At 42.3% G+C, this 18,023-nt stretch overlaps 1 protein-coding gene across 1 annotated transcript in view; it reads right to left on the bottom strand.

Annotated features, from left to right (window-relative positions):
• lpar4 (lysophosphatidic acid receptor 4) overlaps window positions 1-15,607 on the bottom strand; it is a 46,528-nt gene extending 30,921 nt beyond the window's left edge. The window contains exon 1 of the mRNA XM_020511744.2: window positions 15,250-15,607. The gene's annotated coding sequence lies outside the window, so the exon portion shown is untranslated. The remainder of the gene's footprint in view (window positions 1-15,249) is intronic.
• Window positions 15,608-18,023: the final 2,416 nt, after the last annotated feature.

Below are 18,023 nucleotides of genomic sequence, written 5' to 3'. Positions count from 1 at the left end.
ACACTGAATCATTAGCAGAAGTCTAACTGATCTCTAATCAAATAAAGAAAAAGAACGATGAATTACGGTAATCCTGGAGGCCTGAAGTGGAGCAGGATAGCCAGTGGACTGGAAGACCCGGCGCGGAGCGTGATGGACGGGTGGACTGGAAGACTCAGAGCAGAGCAGGATGGCCGATGGACTGTAAGACCCAGAGCGGAGCGGGATGGACGGGCGGTCTGGAAGACCCAGAGCGGAGTGGGATGGCCGGGCGGACTGGAAGACCCAGAGTGGGGTGAAATGGCTCGTGGACTGGAGGCCATCAACAAATGTTGATCTGTTACCTGTAAAGGACTAGGGTTGACTTTTACACGGGGCATATGGAAAATTCCAGATTTTTTGGCCAAAAATAGGGGATCGACTTTTACATGAGGTCAACTTTTACTCAAGTATATATGGTACTCATTGTTTAAGTATATCTCTGCACAATTTATTTACAAACTTGTATGGAAAATATTTGCAAATAAGAGACTGTCTGAAATAAACTGTGGAAGCTGGGAGACCTACGAGCAAGGAAATTTATCATGTTTGTAGAAGATTTGACGTCAAAATCAAAAGACTACATTCTTTCAACATAATTAAGTTAGTTCCTTGTGTCTTTCCTTGTGCACCCGTTAATTCTGTGCTCACTGACCCAAATTAGCTCCAAGTCTGATAACATCTCAATTTTTAAAATTCTCAGCTTTGCTTTCAGATCTCTAACTTCTCCATGATAGAACTCTGAGATTTCTAGCCTTGCCCCATTCTGCCCTTTTAGCGACTTCTGATTTTGTTTGGCCATGCTCTCAACTGGTAAGTCCTCATGATTTAGAATTTCCTCTGAAACATCTCTGACTGTCCACCTCGGAGTAGTTTCTTAAAACCTACTTCACTGCTCATGCATTTGATCTGCCATCCTGAAATCCTCTTGTGAATCACTGTCAATGTTTTGTTAAATAATGCTGCAGTGAAGAACTCTGGGCAGGTTTGCAAATTTCAAGGCACCATTTAAGTGCATGTTTTATTGTTAACGGTGTTGCCTCAGGGTGTTATCAGGTAGGACACTGCTGTTCCTCTCTCTGTTTCTCTATACCCCCATCCCCCCTTATTTTTCTCCCTCCACAAATAGAAACTATTTGCTGAACATCTCAGTTGCCCTGTTAACTGTTCCCACACAATCCAATCTACTCTCCTCTTGATTAGTGAAAGGTAATTGCGAGGGTTAAGTTATGCTTTTTTAGAATTTCTTTCTTTCTTATCCATTGGTGATCCTTTGATGTCTCCGTTACCAGATGGATTCCTCTTGAATGCTGGTTTCCTGCTACACCCACTCTTCAATCCCACTGGCGTGGCATGACTCCTGATCTGGGGAGACATGTACCATAACAATGACAATGAAAACTAGACATCAAAAAATAAATTTCTGAAGCGGTAACCACAAAAAGAAGTGGGATAAATGCTCCATTTGAGAATCAACAAAACCTCAACAGATTGTCAGAGACTTCTTTCAGATAACTGCACGAAAATATCACTCGTGGAAGTCAGATGAGGGAAAAGTGAATATAAATTAACAGTGTGGAAACAAATGTGCCAGTGATCGTGAAATAATTTTAGGTTTTTGTAGATCAGTGTATTTTTAAGAATAGATTTCTTGGAGTAAAACTCCCATTCAAGAATGTACAGAATTATTATTATTATTGTCAGTTATACTTTGATTTGCAGATTCAGTATACATTTGAAATTTAAATAAAACATGTATTGAAAATTACTTGAACATTTCCTTAAGTTATTTATAGAGTCATACAGTCAAACAGAATGGAAACAGACTCTACGGTCCAACTAGTCCACACTGACCATGTTCCCAAAACAAATTAGTCCCACCTGCCTATGCCTCCAAATCTTTCCTATTCATGAATTTATGCAAATGTCTTTTAAATGTTGTCACTGTACCTGTAACTGTACATTCTCTGGAAGTTTATTCCACACATGAACCACTCTATGTAAAAAAAGTTGCCCCTCAAGTCCTTTTTAAATCCTTCTCTTCTCAGCTTAAAAATATGTTGTCTAGTTTTGAATTCCCCCACCCTAGGGAAAAGATCCTTGTCAGTCACCATATCTATGCCCCTCATGATTTTATAAACCTCAATAAAGGTCACCCTCAATCTCCTAAGATCCAGTGAAAAAAGTCCTAGCCTATCTCAATCCCTCCATTTCTGGCAACATCCTGGTAAATCTTTACTGAACCCTCTCCAGTTTAATAATACCCTTCCTATAACAGGGTGACCAGAACTGTACACAGCCCTCAGAAGAGGCCTCACTATGTCCTGTACAACTTCAACATAACATTCCAACTCCTGTACTTAAAGGTCTCAGCAATGAAGGCAAGCATGCTAAATGCCTTCTTAATCATCCTGTGACACATTTAGTTTCGCATCATATTAATGTTACAGTATACAACACTGTTGGCTGGAGAAAGATAGGAAATTTTTAACTGTCCAACAGAACATTGCAGGATATCACTCTAGAAGCTATTTATAATTCAGTTTCTTTTCTTTGTTGGTCTCAGTTGTTAGCTCAATGCTCACTGCCTGTCCCTAAGAAAGACACTTATAAGTTTAAGTTGCACTCCGGAGACTTAAGTACACAATCTAAATTGAGTTCTGAATTTTTACTTCTGAGGCAGGTGGACTAAGTTGGGAAATCTCTTTTGAGCAGTCAATTAAACTGAACTTAGGATCTCCTGCTGAGACACTGACAAATTGTGAAAAGCAGCTAACTGTTAACAATGACAGTCCTTAGGTTATTGTGAACAAACACCTTTTACAATTGCTGGAGCATACATTTTCTGTTACCTCCAATAACACAGGTATGTTTTTTAAAGGGACAGGGATTTAAATAACTTCACAGGCTAATATTTCTACAGACCCTATCCATCCTTCACGAATATTTATGTCTCCTTGAAAAATCCATAGCTCCTACAAAAGGCACTTTAAGGCCCTTGCTATGGCAAAAGCATCAGGTTCAAATGGGCCCTCTGAGCTAGGTTTCCTTCACATGCGAGTCATATGCTTCCTCCTCTCTGCGACTAGTGAAAATGGTACTTGTCAGAATATAGGCAAGACTTCTTCATCTGCGTCTTGTCCATCAGATTCAAAGATGAGTAGCATTGCCACAACTTCACAAAAATCTAGGGCTTAATCATCCTGTGCAATACTGAGCACGTGCTGCACTATTGGAGATGTCATATTTTACACGAGAGCTTAAGCCAAAGCTCATCTTTTCAGATGGATGTAAAAGATCCCACAGCATTATTCATGGCAAAGTTCCAGCTCTAGCTGGCCAGGAGACAGCCACAGAAGCATTTTCTAAAGAAGGGTTTAGGCCCGAAACGTCAGCCTTCCTGCTCCTCTGATGCTGCCTGGCCTGCTGTGTTCAGCCAGCTCTACACCTTGTTATCTTAGCCTCCCTTAAACATGGGTTTACGCACCTTTAACCTAGTGTTTCTGTCAAAATTAAAGTGGATGAGAGTGAGCTCCTCCAAAGACATTCTGGAAATTATCTAGCCATATACCACACATCCTGGTTGATGGAGTTTAGTCTGCACGGGTTATGTTTTGTTTCCTACATTACAACAGGGATTACACTTCAGAAGTGCTTCATTGGCAATGAAGTGCATTGGGGTGCCCCATGGCTGAGAAAGGTTGCATGCATGAATGCATGTTTGTCTTTCTTTCTCAAAGTCTAAGATTACCACCAATGAAACAAACTGAACACTGCCCGCAGTGTGATCTCCTGTGTTGTTGGAAGAACCATTAAACATCTTTCAATGAACAGCTTACATTCTGAGGTCTTTATGGGAAAAATGTCAATTCGCCTTGGTTCTGTATTTCTCTGGTTGCAAACGTCATAGAATTTTGTGCAATGGAATTATGGAAATTGGAATGAATACGAAAACATTTATACCCATGAGATGAATGCAATTATAATATTTACTGAACTTTCCATGGAAAACACTATTCATTCAGGTTAGTTCTAAGGAACGATTGCTCCCTAAGCCTTTTGCTGAGTTCCCAGAGGAAGCACAGATCAGGGGAGTATGTTGACTATCCAAAGAGAGTTACCCTCTCTGGGCACTCTCGGTGCACTCCCAGTATACACCGTCTCTCATTCCCCAGTACCATCCACACTCCCTGGCTGATCCTTATACTGGGAAGCAGGCTAGATAAAATTGGCATTACAGTCACAGACCTTAAAGAACCATCAGTTATTGGGTCACTCATTTCTGCCACTGAGGTCTGAGAATAAGTGTGGGGATGCCATGTAGAAAAATATTCTAAGAACGTCTTTACCAATATCTCATTCTGAAGTGTTAAAATCTTCAAATCTCCAGGCTACTGGGGACCTGACACAGGTTCTCTGGCTCCTGTAGGTCCCTGGGTCAATGCCCATTGTCAGCTTTTCACAGATAGGCCTCTCCTGCGGTGGTAAATGGTCATCTCATGAGGAAGGCGTCATCCTCTACCCATTGCATTACCATCCCTGGGCATAATCCAAGCATAAGCCTAATGATATCCTGTGTGAAAGCTTTGGCAATTGTTATGGTAACGTAATGGGGAAGATTTAAACTTCTGCCTGGTTTACTTCTGGGAACTAAACGACTCTTTAGGTAGAGGGAACAGGAAGATCCACCCTGTCAAGTGGTGTTGCATAGTCCAATAAAACCCACTGCCTCCTTCATCCAATTCAAAAATTAAAAACTAGATTTATTCTGATTATTAAGCATATGTGGACCTAAAAAAAAATCAGTGTGCATGTCTTTTTTTCTGTCTGCTACATTTAACATAAGTTAACCTGTTTTAAGTTGGGTTAAAGTCTCTGCCAAATATTTAAATGAATAATCATTCACGTGCTCCTCCAACCAATAGTAATTTCCAGGCTATGTATTCCTTACATGGGATATATCCTTCAACTAACCCTGCAATGAAGTCAATTTTTGGATGACGAAGTTGCACTGCCATAAATTTTAAACATCTGTGCCATCCTTAATTATATTAAACTATAATGTAAGGCTGCAGTAAAGGTATACTAGAATCCAAGGCTGGTGACTAGAAAAGTATGAGTGTTTGTAAAGTGCTTTAGAGGGGCAAGGGCCTCCAGTGTTCTCTGTACATGACTCCTAGCCTACATTTTGATTGAATATCAACTGTGTTTGAAAGTGTCCGAGCAAACCACTCAATTGTAGCAAATAGAAAAAGGTTCTTAGATCATCAGTTTCTCTGGTTAATTCGATATATCCAATGACTTGCATGCGAAAACCACACATTCTCAGGATGAACTAAATAAAAAAACGTAAATCAACAAAAGTCCCTGTCTGACTACGGATTCTTAATCACACACCACCTATCACGGCAGATGTGCTACTAAAGCCATAATGACACATCTTTCCGGATCATAGACAAAGCAATCACTTCCTCAATGACAGATTTGTCAGGCAGATTTTCAGCTTGTCACCTAGTGTATAACTGACATTGAGAATCAGCCCTGAGTTATAGAAACCAATTTTTCTCCCCCACTGACGTTTTCAATTGCAAGTTGAAAATCTAACCCTTTGTGTTGTGCTTATCAACATGTGATGCCACAATGTGATGGAGACCAACTGATTAAGAAAACACTTTAATGTTGACGCCAATTCCACCAATATTGCTTCTGATCCCCATCCTAAACAAACAGACACACACACACACACAATCAAGGTCTCTGATCCCACCACCCATACTTTCCGATTGCAATCTGTGGTCTAACGTTGTGAGACCAATCACCCACTGGTCATTTTGCCTCTCATTCTAGTTGGCTATGACTGGGAAATGGAAACCCAATGGGCTCAATTTTACCACAAATCAGCTAAATGCAATTTTTGACACATTTCATGGAGGGTTCCCCCCTTGCGAGGCTTTGCTTGTATTCTCAGCTTAACTTCCACAAACTCGCCTCATCGCCGATGTATTATGGCCGCATAGCACCCTGTTCACGGTATCATCCCAATCACCCCAGGCAAAAGTACTGGCCATTGCCACTACCTCTGGGATTCCTGGCACCGGCGTTACCTGTAAAGCCTAGCCATGCACCCGGTCAAACACCGGGACCACGGACCTCAGCCAATAGCTGTCCAACACATTTGCTGCCAATTACCCGAGAGATGTCAAACAGAGGGAAACTGACACGCCGCATGTTGAGGGAGACGTGGAGGTCTAATGGACAGGACATGTGTGTGATCGCTGTTCATGGAGCGAGTGCTGAGATGTTAGTGTCTGGTGTCCAAAATAGGAGGGCCAGAGGAGCAAGCAGCAAGCTAGATGCGTCAAGTTACGGAACTGAATTTCATGTCGAAATTGTCGCTGTCTAGCCTGTATCCGTGGAATGGGAGCCTGCATATCATAGAGGTGAAATGATGCAATAATAAGGATGTCAATCCATATTAATGCACGCACATAGGCTTCTCACTGCTCACTAGCGAGAGTCTCATCTCACCTTTCAACATTTGGCTGGAAAATGGGACTTTTTGCTCACGGTATTGGGAATCTCCTTACTATCAATACCGGGACTTTTCCACACATTCTCACCACTGCCTTCATCATTCAGTGGCTGGGAGACTCTGCCCAAAATATAAATCAGATCCTGTTCTTAAATTTCAGCAGAACTCATGGAAAACATTCTTCTGGGTTTCCAGACTTCAAAACAGCTCACCCTGTCTCCAAGACAACATTTTTCATCAGGGTTTCTGTCAGTGTCCAAACCAATATTGCCCTGCTCCGAGGAAGGGTGACTCGACCCGAAACATTGACTCTGATTTCTCTCCACAGATGCTGCCAGACCTGGTGAGCTTTTCCAGTAATTTTTGTTTTACTGAACGTTAATGAGGGAGAGGATCAAAACAATGAGTTCTAAAAACCTTTCAACACCAATTTTGGAGATTCTGGATTTAACAAGTCCTGCACTACATGCAGATCTGCTTTCCCCCCAGGAACATTGAGAATGAGAATATGTCACTGAGCCTCCTGCACCACTCAATTAGATCACAGCAAAGCCACAATACTACTCTATTTACCCACTTTTGCTCCATGACACCCTTTTAGAATAAAAGTGTACTGATCTGACACTTGAAGCATGGAATCTTGATAAGGCAGTCAGCACCCATCAGTTAGACAGACAGGCACAAGGCCCCTTTAAGGCAAAGCCTGCCCAATATAATACCAAGCAGGCATCACCAGGCCTTTGCTGGGAATTAAGATTCCAAGTGTAAGTTCCAAGCAGCAAGACCTTGAAGATGTCCCCCTCAGCAGCATCACGTCATTTGCAGAAGGAAATCCAAACTTGCGGAGGGGCAAGATGTACAAAGTGTGTCGATTTGTGGGGCTGAGGGATACTGACTTCCTTAGATCGAGGGACATACACCACCCACCTACCCCTCTCCCCCGCCCTTGCCACAGCTAACAAGCTGCCCAACACAGTTTGACGCATTGGGTACACCACATGACAACAGGCCCACTTGTAGCCTGTGTCGCTCACAGTGGTGGCTAGCTCAGTCCCCTGTGACCATTAACTGGTCAAGTAAGGACATGAATGGGTGGGAAGGTTGACCAGAGACATTCCCATCCCAAACTTAATTTCAATGTAAGAAGGAAGGTGACAGAATTTGAGTGCAACACTACACCCATCTCCAAGCACACCACTAGCTCTATAGCCCCAATATCTTTGGCATTTTAGCATATCAAATCCTTTAAAGTATCGATCAAACTATCCCCTAATTTCCTAACCTCAAGGAAACACAAATCGCTGCAAAATTCCTCTTCGCCACCTTGTGTCCTAACACTTACACATAAAAATCATGGCTTTTTGAAAGTTTACCTGCTTTCCACCTAAATGACTTCCATCATTTGAAGTGCACAGTTGTCTGTACGAGCTCAGAAAGCAGGAAGCACCACAGATCCTGTCACTCAAGGAAGGACATTTCCAGCAAACAATAAAAGCACATTGTTAATTGTTGTCAATTCATGGGCATTGCAAGTGAAAAGCTTTTCAGAAATTCTCGAAGTTATTCTGACCATGGAAACACTGCGCAGTTTCTATGCCAAATTCTGTTGGCTCATGTACAGGAAATTTTGCAATTACAGCCCAATGACAACTGCCACACATTTACTTGCACTACATGTCTGCATATTAGCAAAGCATAAAGCAAGTACTATTCTTAGCCTAAATCATAGAACTTCAATTATATTAATTCTTTCTTTCACTCCCTGGCAGACCGCACCTGAACAGTTCTGACGAACAGTCAATGGACCCGAAACGTTAACTCTACTTTCTCCCCACAGCTGCCAGACCTGCAAAGTTTCTCCAGCAATTTCTGTTTTTGCTTCAGATCTCCAGCATCTGCAGTCCTTTGTTTTATTCATTGTTGAATTGTCCGAATTAAACTCCTGTTAATAAATCACCGCCAATCACAAGTAAAAATCATTTTAAGAAACGTTAAAACTACCTTTGCTCAAAGACTCCTCTCATACATTTTGGATTCCTTGCTCTCAGTCCATTGTCAGAAATAAGGAGTACATAGAGCAGTGTACACATATATACAAAGGAAATATAAATTTCTTTTGTACTGTATATACTGTAGGCTACACACTATTTTGCCCAAAGGGATGAAGAAAACTTTACTCACCATGTAGGTTTTCCCTCTTGTGCACAACTTACACACCTCAGAGAAAAATAAAGAGAGAACTGTTATCCTCTCAAATGACAACAGCTCTGCTCCTCAGGCAAAGGAGAATTTTTCCAAAAAGATTTTGATAGCAAGCTGTAAGTCTTAGAATACAATATTTTATTTCCTTCTTTTGAAAGGAAAACTAAAAGAACATACCTTTATATGGCAGCTTCGACATTTTCAAGTCATTCCATAATAATTAACAGCTATCTTTCAGGTGAAATGCCCTTCAGCAGCCTTGTCTATTCGCATAATGTTAAAAGTCTTGAGATTTGAATAAGGGGAGGGAATTTTTCCAAATGTCCTAGTCCACATTTATCCCTGGCTCAATACCCTTAAAGAGTTTATCCAATCATCTATCTTGTTTTTACAATCCTGTATGAAGACTGGCTGTTGTATTTCCCTACATTACTTTTTGGACTGTAATAACCATTGTAATTTATTAGCTGTGCAAGGATTTAGGACACCTTGAGACTGAAGTACCTTATATCTGCAAATCCTTTTCCTTCCCTGTGAAACAATTTCTTTTGTCAACTGTTCAACTAAATTTAGCACTGCTCTCGACACAGTTATGCTACTGGTTTGGTCTTGTATAAATGTAATTTATTTCACTTTTGGTGGCACATGGCTCAGTGGTTAGCACTGCAGCTTTACACCACCAGGATCTGGGTTCAATTCCAGCCTTGGGTGACTGTCTGTGTGGAGTGTGCATATTTTCCCTATGCCTGTGTCAGTTTCTGCCAGGTGCTCTGGTTTCCTCCCACAGTCCAAAGATGTTCAAATTAGGTGGATTAGCCAGACTGGGGCTGGGTGGGATGCTCTTTGGAAGATTGGTGCAGACTCGAAGGGCCAAACAACCTCTTTCTGCACTGTAAGGATTTGAATCAAATACCATTCATGTGTTGCCCCTATATTACAGGGAAACGTGGCAGTCAATAAAAGCAACAGATAGTCAATTTTAGTATTAGGGGCATGAAGGATAAATGCTGGCCAAGAAAGCTGGACAAAAATCCTTTGCTCCCTTCAAATAGTGACTTTGGATTATGTGTGGGAGGGCAGTTGGAGGTTTGGTTTCTATCTGAAAGACTCTAGCAACGTAGCACTCCATCAGTACTGCCCTGAAGTTTTTAGTTTGTTCTTGAGAATTATCTGTTTGACTTTACAAAGGTGACAAGAAGATAGCCCATTCACTTTGGACCGAAGAAAAACAGATCAGAGTTTTTTGCCAAATACCAACAAGATCAGAACTTTGGACAAGGGTTTAAGTGCAGAAATCAATAACGGGCAGTGGGCAGGTACAAATGCCATTAAAGAGCTTAATGAAATATTCACCATTTGCTCAAAACAATGAAATACAATGGGGCAAAACTGATAACATAAAAGGTTCAAAACACCACACCCCAGGCAGAGTATACTGGCTCTGAATGGGGTGCAGTGTGGATTCACTAGATTGGTACCAGAGCTAAACAGAGTAATTAATGAAGACAAGTTGTTCAGATCAGGTTTTTATTCCTTTTAATATAGAGGTTAGAAGGGTGATCTGATTGAAACTGATTATCAAATCCTATCCCTATCAAATAAATTAAATCAAAGTTATTCCCTCTGGTGGGAGTCCAGAACACACCTTTTAACAGGGAGCACTCTGCAGAAATACTTAACTGGCTCCAATATGCTTTGGTACTCCTTATGATCATGAAATATGCTACATAAGCATACTCCTTCTCCAAAATAAACTGTTTCAATTTCTCTAATCCATTTTAGTAATTCCTGTTCACACATTCCCCCACAGCTAAACAGAGCTATGTTCAAAAAAAACATAAAAAGTGAAGACAAGACTGAAGCTGCAGTTTGCAGTGAATGGGTTTCATTTTCAGCCAACGACCTCAGAGCAGGTTTCTGGATTTGAGATATTTGGTAGTACAAAGTGATCTACTTTTAGGAGCTATCATGATGCCAGCACGAGGAAGTACTGGAAGGTTGTATTGCACCAATTATGGGCATGCAGACCAACTTCTCAGTGCCTATTGTCTGAAATAGCCTTGCCTATCTGGCATTTATGTGTGTGTACTGGGTGTGGAGAGGGTGTAACGTTACCTCACAAATAGGAAGATGCAGCAACAGAAAAGGCCACTAGGTTCTGTCTGGTCAGCGTCATTTCTTACATTCACCTCATACGATTTCTCATGTCAAAAACTGGTTCCTCTAATATCTGCGAACATTATTCAGCTACACCATCTCAGCAAGGAATCTGTTCCCTCGAGGCTGGGGAATCTAGAACACTGGGGCAGAGTTTCAGGATAGGAGGATGATCATTTAGAACTGAGAACAGGTGAAGTTTCTTGCCCGAATGTTAATGACACTTCAGAATTTTCTGCCCCCAAAGAGTTGTGGCTGCTCTTTTGTTGAATATATGTAAAGCTGGGATGGGCAGATATTTGGTCCTGAGGGAATCGATGGATGTGGGGTGTAGACAGGAAGATGAAGTTGAGGTATAGGATTGGCACTGGCGGTCCCGAGTAGCATTCATGTCCTTCACCATTGATGCATCATAGCCGCCATTGGGTAACATCAATAAGATGTACTGCAGCAACTCACCCACTGCTCCTCGATAATATCTTTCAAACCTGCAGCCTCTAGTGCCTAGGAGAATTAGGGCATTGAGCACATAGGAAAAACACCACCTGCAAATAAATCTTCAAGTAGTGTGCCTTTCTGTTGTTACTTTCACATTAACTGTGTTCAATTATGTACAGGATGTTGAGCATTAATTGGGGATTCACTTGCATACCTATAAATAGGACATAAACTGAAAATGTGGTTGTTTTGTTAGCAGGTGTATGGTTTTAATGTGTAACACTTTAAATAAATACTGATAAAAGTGTAAAAAAGATTGGTTCCGGTTCCATTCTTCACTAACTGGCTTTCTGAAGTGTATCACCAAATTGGGAAAAAAACCTCAGTGTTTACCATTGTTGATAGGCTAGAATTCTGGAACTCCTACCCTCCCAGCTCTGAGAATGAGCCTACACCACAGGGATTGCAGCAGTTCAAGAAAGCAGCTCATTACCACACTTACATAGACAGTTAGAGATGGGCAACAAATTACTGCTCCAGCAACAACTCCAACATGCCATGAACAAATGATTAAAAAGTGGTTTAGCTATGCAGCCTAAGATTTTCCTTCCTACTTTTTTACATTGCACTTAGGGTTCAATAACTCATGCAGCAGAAGCCATAACCCCAGCTATCCACCTCGATCCTGTATTGTGCACCATATTCCTTGCCTGACTATTTTATATTTTAAGCAAATTCTTTCCTTTCTTCTCCAATCTAAAAGTGTCAGATGTCCAACTAACCAGCCAAGGGAAATCAAGAGTGTGAATTCCCATTAATGATAAGATTTAGAGCAAATCATTAAAATCCTGAAAGTAGTTTGGCTTCACCGATCCTCTTAGATGCAAACACCCTGAAATTTTTATTTGGCCTACAGCTATCTTTAGAGGGATCCCACACCACTGCAAAGACTTGATGAAAAGGGCCATTTTACTGCTCTGACACAAGTCCAGGATACATACAAAACTGGCATCGAAGTCTTACACTTCTCTCAGACCTAATTAGTGAATCAGCAGCTGTTGGTGAACTACTCCACAAACATGAAGTCACACATTGTGTGAATGCTGTTCTAGGATGCTTGGAACTGTTCATCTTTTACTCCTGAAACAGTCAGTTTATTCTTTTGATGGCCTGCTTCTAATAGAAAGATACGACACATTCCATTAAATCTATTATTGAATGGTTCTCACTACTGCAAACAATTTTAGGTGAGCATCCATACATATAACTGATTAATCATACAGTCCAGCAGTGTAGATGAAAATTCCCAGTGGGATTTAAGTACTTTTAGAAACAAAATAGACACTACTAATAGCTGTTTTAGCATGTTCATAACCCAAAAATCAAACACTTATTTTGAGATTGTTTAATATGAATTTGCTTAATCCATACCAGCTAAAACAAACTCTGCTTTAGTTAGCACAAAGACGTTTTAATATTTTGCAACTAGGTTTCAAGGTGTGCGCTCCGAATTTTTATTTTGTTGCCCAATTTTGAGGCTACGTATGAAGCGAAATTCCCCTTCAATCAAAGTGGAAGGCACAAACACATTCAGCAACATATAATGTTACAAATGAAATTTCCTTCTCAAAAATCACAATCTTCAATTTCTGTTTTGTTAGCAGGTCATTCGTTATTGAGGGAAAAATTGTACGTCATTTGTTATATTCGTGACAAAAGCTATCTCCCTTCCCAGTTTTCTTGCAGGAGTTGGTATCATCAACATGCTGTTTAAATGCTCAAGTCACAAATAACTGCTGTTCATGGCAAATTTCTAGGTTTACGGTTAATCTGGAACAGAAAATGGACATCGTGAATGGGAGCCCATTTTAAGTGTATAAATAACCTAAACAAAAGGAACAAGGAATTCATCTCTGCTCTCCATCATTTCTTGACATCAGTCAGAGTGTGTTAACCTTACTTAGAAAAATACAGAAAGTGAGCTGCTCAGCAATTTTAATAAAAGACTGCAAGTTCTGGAAATATGAAAATTCTGATACAGCAGATCAGTCAGGGTTTGGGGATGGGTTCCGTGCTCAGAATTTAATCCAGAATTTTCGAATGTTGACAGACTTGCTATTCCCTTTCACTGACTGTTCACAGAAAGTGTGAGCAACACTGACATCTCAGAGTTACATCCTAATGTAGCTGCCACTAGTTTGGCTGGTGCCTTTGCCAGACAGTTAGAAAAGTCGGGGGAAGTAAGAGTTAAAAGCAAAGATTAAGGAATGAAATTTGGTGAATTCTTGAAATTGCTCCTCTAGACAAGAATCACAGAATCCCTACAGTGTAGAAGCAGGCTATTCAGCTTATTGTGTCCACACTGACCCTCTGAGGAGCATCCCACCCAGACAAACCTCCCTATCCTTTAACTCTGCATTTCCCATGGCTAATTCACCAAGCCTGCACATGATGAGGAATGATCATGGCCAATCTATCAAATCTGCACAGATATGGATGGTGGAAGGAAGCTAGACCAGCAGGAGGAAACCCACACAAACACAGGAAGAATGCACAAACTCCATGCTGGCTGTCAGCTGAGGGTGGAATTGAACCTGGGTCTCCTGGCATTGTAAGGTGGCACTGCTAACCAGTGAGCCACCGTGCTACCCCAAAAATAGCCCCTGTGGTTATTCTGTTCTCTGTATTAGGCCCCATTTCCAAACTGTAGCTATTAGGATAATGCAGCGTCTAAGGTAAATAAGAAAGAACTTGCATTGGTGTAGCACATTTCTCAAATTTTGGAAATCCCAAAACATTTCATAGCCAATGAAAACAGATTACCCAGTCACTGTCACATTGTTAAGCTCATTCGTGCTTAAAAATAAAATGTTGGCCATATGCGGGTATCTGTCGGTAATGCCAACACAAACAAAGTGTAAGAGTGAAGGAAAGTGTAATCAATATTGCAATGTCAGAAACATGGCAGCCAATTTGTGACTGGAAAGTAGAGTGTTACTGAGATCTGATTTTGTGGTGTTGACTGAGGGATAAATATTGGCCTGGTCACTGAGAATAATTCCTGTGCTGTTCTTTGAAACTGTGCCCATGGCATTTTTTTTTAACATCCATCTGAGGGGGGTCTTGATTCAACATCTCAAACAAAAGGAAGGTTGTGACATGATCAATGCCATTTCATTTCAGACTAATCCCACCCCCAACCCCCGTGTCCCCAAGAGTGTGAATCTATTATTGGGCTGAGCTGCCATTCTCTCCAACATTCTGCATTAATTGCCTTTGTAAATTTTACTTTGAAACAGAGAGAAAATGAATTGCTCAGATGAAACAAAAAAATCCCTACAAAATCTGGAAATATGATCCAAAAGCTGAAAATATTGGAAGTACACAGCAGATCAGTCAGGGTTTGGCGAAGGATTCTGTACCCACGATTTAACACAGACTTTTGTCCTTTCAAAAGCTGACAGAGACTTGCTGTTCAACTGTGCGGTTGTCCATGGACGGTGCGAGCAGTGAGCTTTAACACAAAGGATATAAAAATGCATCGTCTCACACACGTCCTTTACGCTGGGAATAAAATCTCGAGGTGTGATTTGCAGGGGGAGAACGAAAACTGTCTCTTGTACAAAAGGTGGAGAGACCTCGCTGAATGAGGTGGGGTGGGGAGAAGGGGAGATTTGTAGCAGTTTTATGTGCAAAACTTGTTCCTTGGTACGTTCACCTCAGTGCGAGAAGAGGTCGGGGAAAATGTCAGTAACTGGAAAACATGTGGATTAGAGGAAGCACACCGTGAAGACAGCAACGACAACAATAAAAATAAATACCCTTGCTTTTGCCACACCGGCGATGTTGAAGAAGACAAAGCAGAAACAGTGGGAATGATTGAAAATTGTTTTAAATCTCACCTCGAGTTTAACTTTCTCGTCCGGACACTTTTGCAGGGGTGTAACTCAGTCTCGGTGCATGTTGACGGCGGTCAGGCACAAACTGCTAGGCGGCTTTGGGCTGCCCACTGTTTCCTCCTGGTTGCGACTGCCACACCTTGCGGCTTTGTTCGGCCACACACTGCTGCATTGGGGCATTTTGCAAGCAGCTTAGCCAACCTGCCCCAGCCTCTGGTGAAGATCTTCGGTGCTCTCACTCCCTGCACGCCAGTCTCTCTCTCTCTCCACACCACTAGCAGTGTGCAGCATCAAACTTTTTTTTTTAAATCCTCCCCTTCTGTATAACTCAATCCCAACCCTACACTATACTTCCACTTCACTACAGCACACGATTGGCCACAGCACACATCAGATGGTTTTATTTATGCTTGTCCATAGCCTCCCACGCCCCCCCCACTAAAGTAGCCCGTTAGGAACATGTTTGCACCGCAGCAGATGTCTTCTAAGTATAATGTTTCAGGGGAGGGCAGGGAATCTGACCTTTTTTTTCATTCGCCTCCTAATTAAGACGGCCAGATTTAATCTTTGCAAATTAGAACGGCAGCGAAAAAGACTGAAATGGTCGTTTTGTTTTAACCATTAACCCCTGTAGGGACTTGCATTTTCTAAGGATTCCGCTGCTAACTGAGTGGGAGACACAAAGAGAGACGTGAAATCGGGAAGGATATTTTCAGGTACAGCCCAGGGCAAGAACGGAGGCAGGCAAAAGGGCGAGGGTAAATACACCCCCTCACCCCATTTCCAAAGCGAAGTCCCAGGGGATGCCAGTCACTGGGACAAAGGGAGAATGATCTATCAACCCTTTACGGATTCTAAATCTATGAAAAAGGCCAACTGAGGCGATTAAAGAGCCAATTGAGGGATATCTTTTGATGGTGACCTGGACACTCACAACTATCTGGGCACACGCCAAGGTGCCAGACACAGTCACTCCAGAGAATTCACTGGCCTCCAAGAAATGGTGAACGGTGCCTTGGAATACAGCCATTGGCACGCTGGGTGACCTGGGGTTAGCTCAAAGCAGTGGGTCCAGTGCAGGGGGCAGTCACCCTCCTGGCACGTCATGGCCATGAGAGGAGCAGGAAGGCTGCCATGCGGAAATGGGGAAGGGGTGTGAGCAGCTGAGTACAAGGACAACAAGACCTGGCAACGTGGTACCAGGTTATGGGTCCAGTGGAGTTGGAGGTGACACCATCCTTTGTAGGAAGGGCATGGTCCCTGGCATCAGGGGAGGAATTGTAGATAGAATGATTGCTAGGCAGGGCATGGAGGATTTAATCTCAAGAGGGGGCACCGTTACCCTTCTCAGCCACCATCTTCTCAACCTCTCCCCTCAGCTGAGGCCTGGTGACCCTCAGATTAAACTCGCAACCAGTCATCTCCTTAATGAGAAAGCAGCCCGATGGTCCTCTGGGGCTATGGTGACTAATTTACTCTACCTTGGCAACTGGCATCCGTGCCAGATATTCCTGCCCCATCAGTGTTTATTCTGGGTGTATCATGGTGCACCCAGATGCTGCCGTGTATGGCAGTCTATGAGGTTCGGCACTCTTTGATTAGAGGAATTCATATTCTCAGATCGTGGAACTCATGGTGGGACATGAGCTGGATGGACACTTCCATTCTCAGCCCATGACTCCACATGTTGACACAGTCTCCTTTCCAGTAAATCTCTAAGCCTTGCTTTTGTGCATAGCTGAAGAGGGCAGTGTCTATCCTCCATTCACTGAAAGGCATCTGCTCATAGCTGTCTCCAGTTCTGTCACCTCTGCTCACTGGTGGTGTGTTCATCACCCAGTACCTCCCTACCTCATGTGTACATCCACTGAGGTGACTTTCTGAGCTAGAAGGCACTGCCCTTAGGAAGTGTGATGTTGTCATTACACACCTTGCAATGATGGTGACAGTTGGTCTCCTGGTCTAAATATAAGAAGAGGCGATGAGAATGAACCTTGGAGACCAGGGCTCCTGCAGTGCTGAGGATTCCCAATGAAGCTCAGATGTAGCTATCACCTCTGATGGGGTGAAGTTCTGCCCAGGCTCTCTCCCACTCTACCAACCTCTCCACCTCCTGCCCTCTTTCCTCTCCCTTTCCCCTGACACCCTACCATGCTTGCTCCCCTTTCTCCCATTCCCCTCATGCGCTCCCCCTCTCATCCCTGCCCTGTCTGTCTCCCTTCCACCACCCATTCTCTTCCTCTCCCCTTCGCTCCCTTGTCTGTTCATCCTTACTTCTCGCTCTGTTTTTTTCCCCTATTTTTTGCCTCCCTCTTGCTTTGGATTTTTTTTTAGATAATTGTCACCTTTTGAATACATTCAGTCATCTGCCTTAGTTTCATGTTAACTTGGAGAGAGGCAGCAGAAGGAATCAGATCTGGCTTGGATCATGAGATTGGACATTGCTCATTTTGCCCACATTTAACTCATGAGTCAGCATAACTGAATTAACCATCATCATCTGAACTTTTACTTATGTAACTGGCTCCATACACATCACATGGCTTCCTTCTAATGATCTTGCTTGCTGGTGATATGCTGGAATTGCTCTGCTAAGAATAGTTTTATTTTTATTCATTCATGAAGAATAAATGGGGGAGGGGGTGGAGTCTTATAGAAACATAAAATTTTGAAGGGAATAAATAGGATAGAAGCAGGGAGATAGTTTCCACTGGTGGGTGAAATTAGAACCAGAGCAATAGCCTCAAACTAAAGGGAAGCAGATTTAGGACTGAGTT

The sequence above is a fragment of the Rhincodon typus genome, chromosome 14, assembly GCF_021869965.1.
Source record: "Rhincodon typus isolate 14 chromosome 14, sRhiTyp1.1, whole genome shotgun sequence".
NCBI lineage: Eukaryota > Metazoa > Chordata > Chondrichthyes > Orectolobiformes > Rhincodontidae > Rhincodon > Rhincodon typus.
This window is presented reverse-complemented; position numbering and strand designations above follow the sequence as displayed.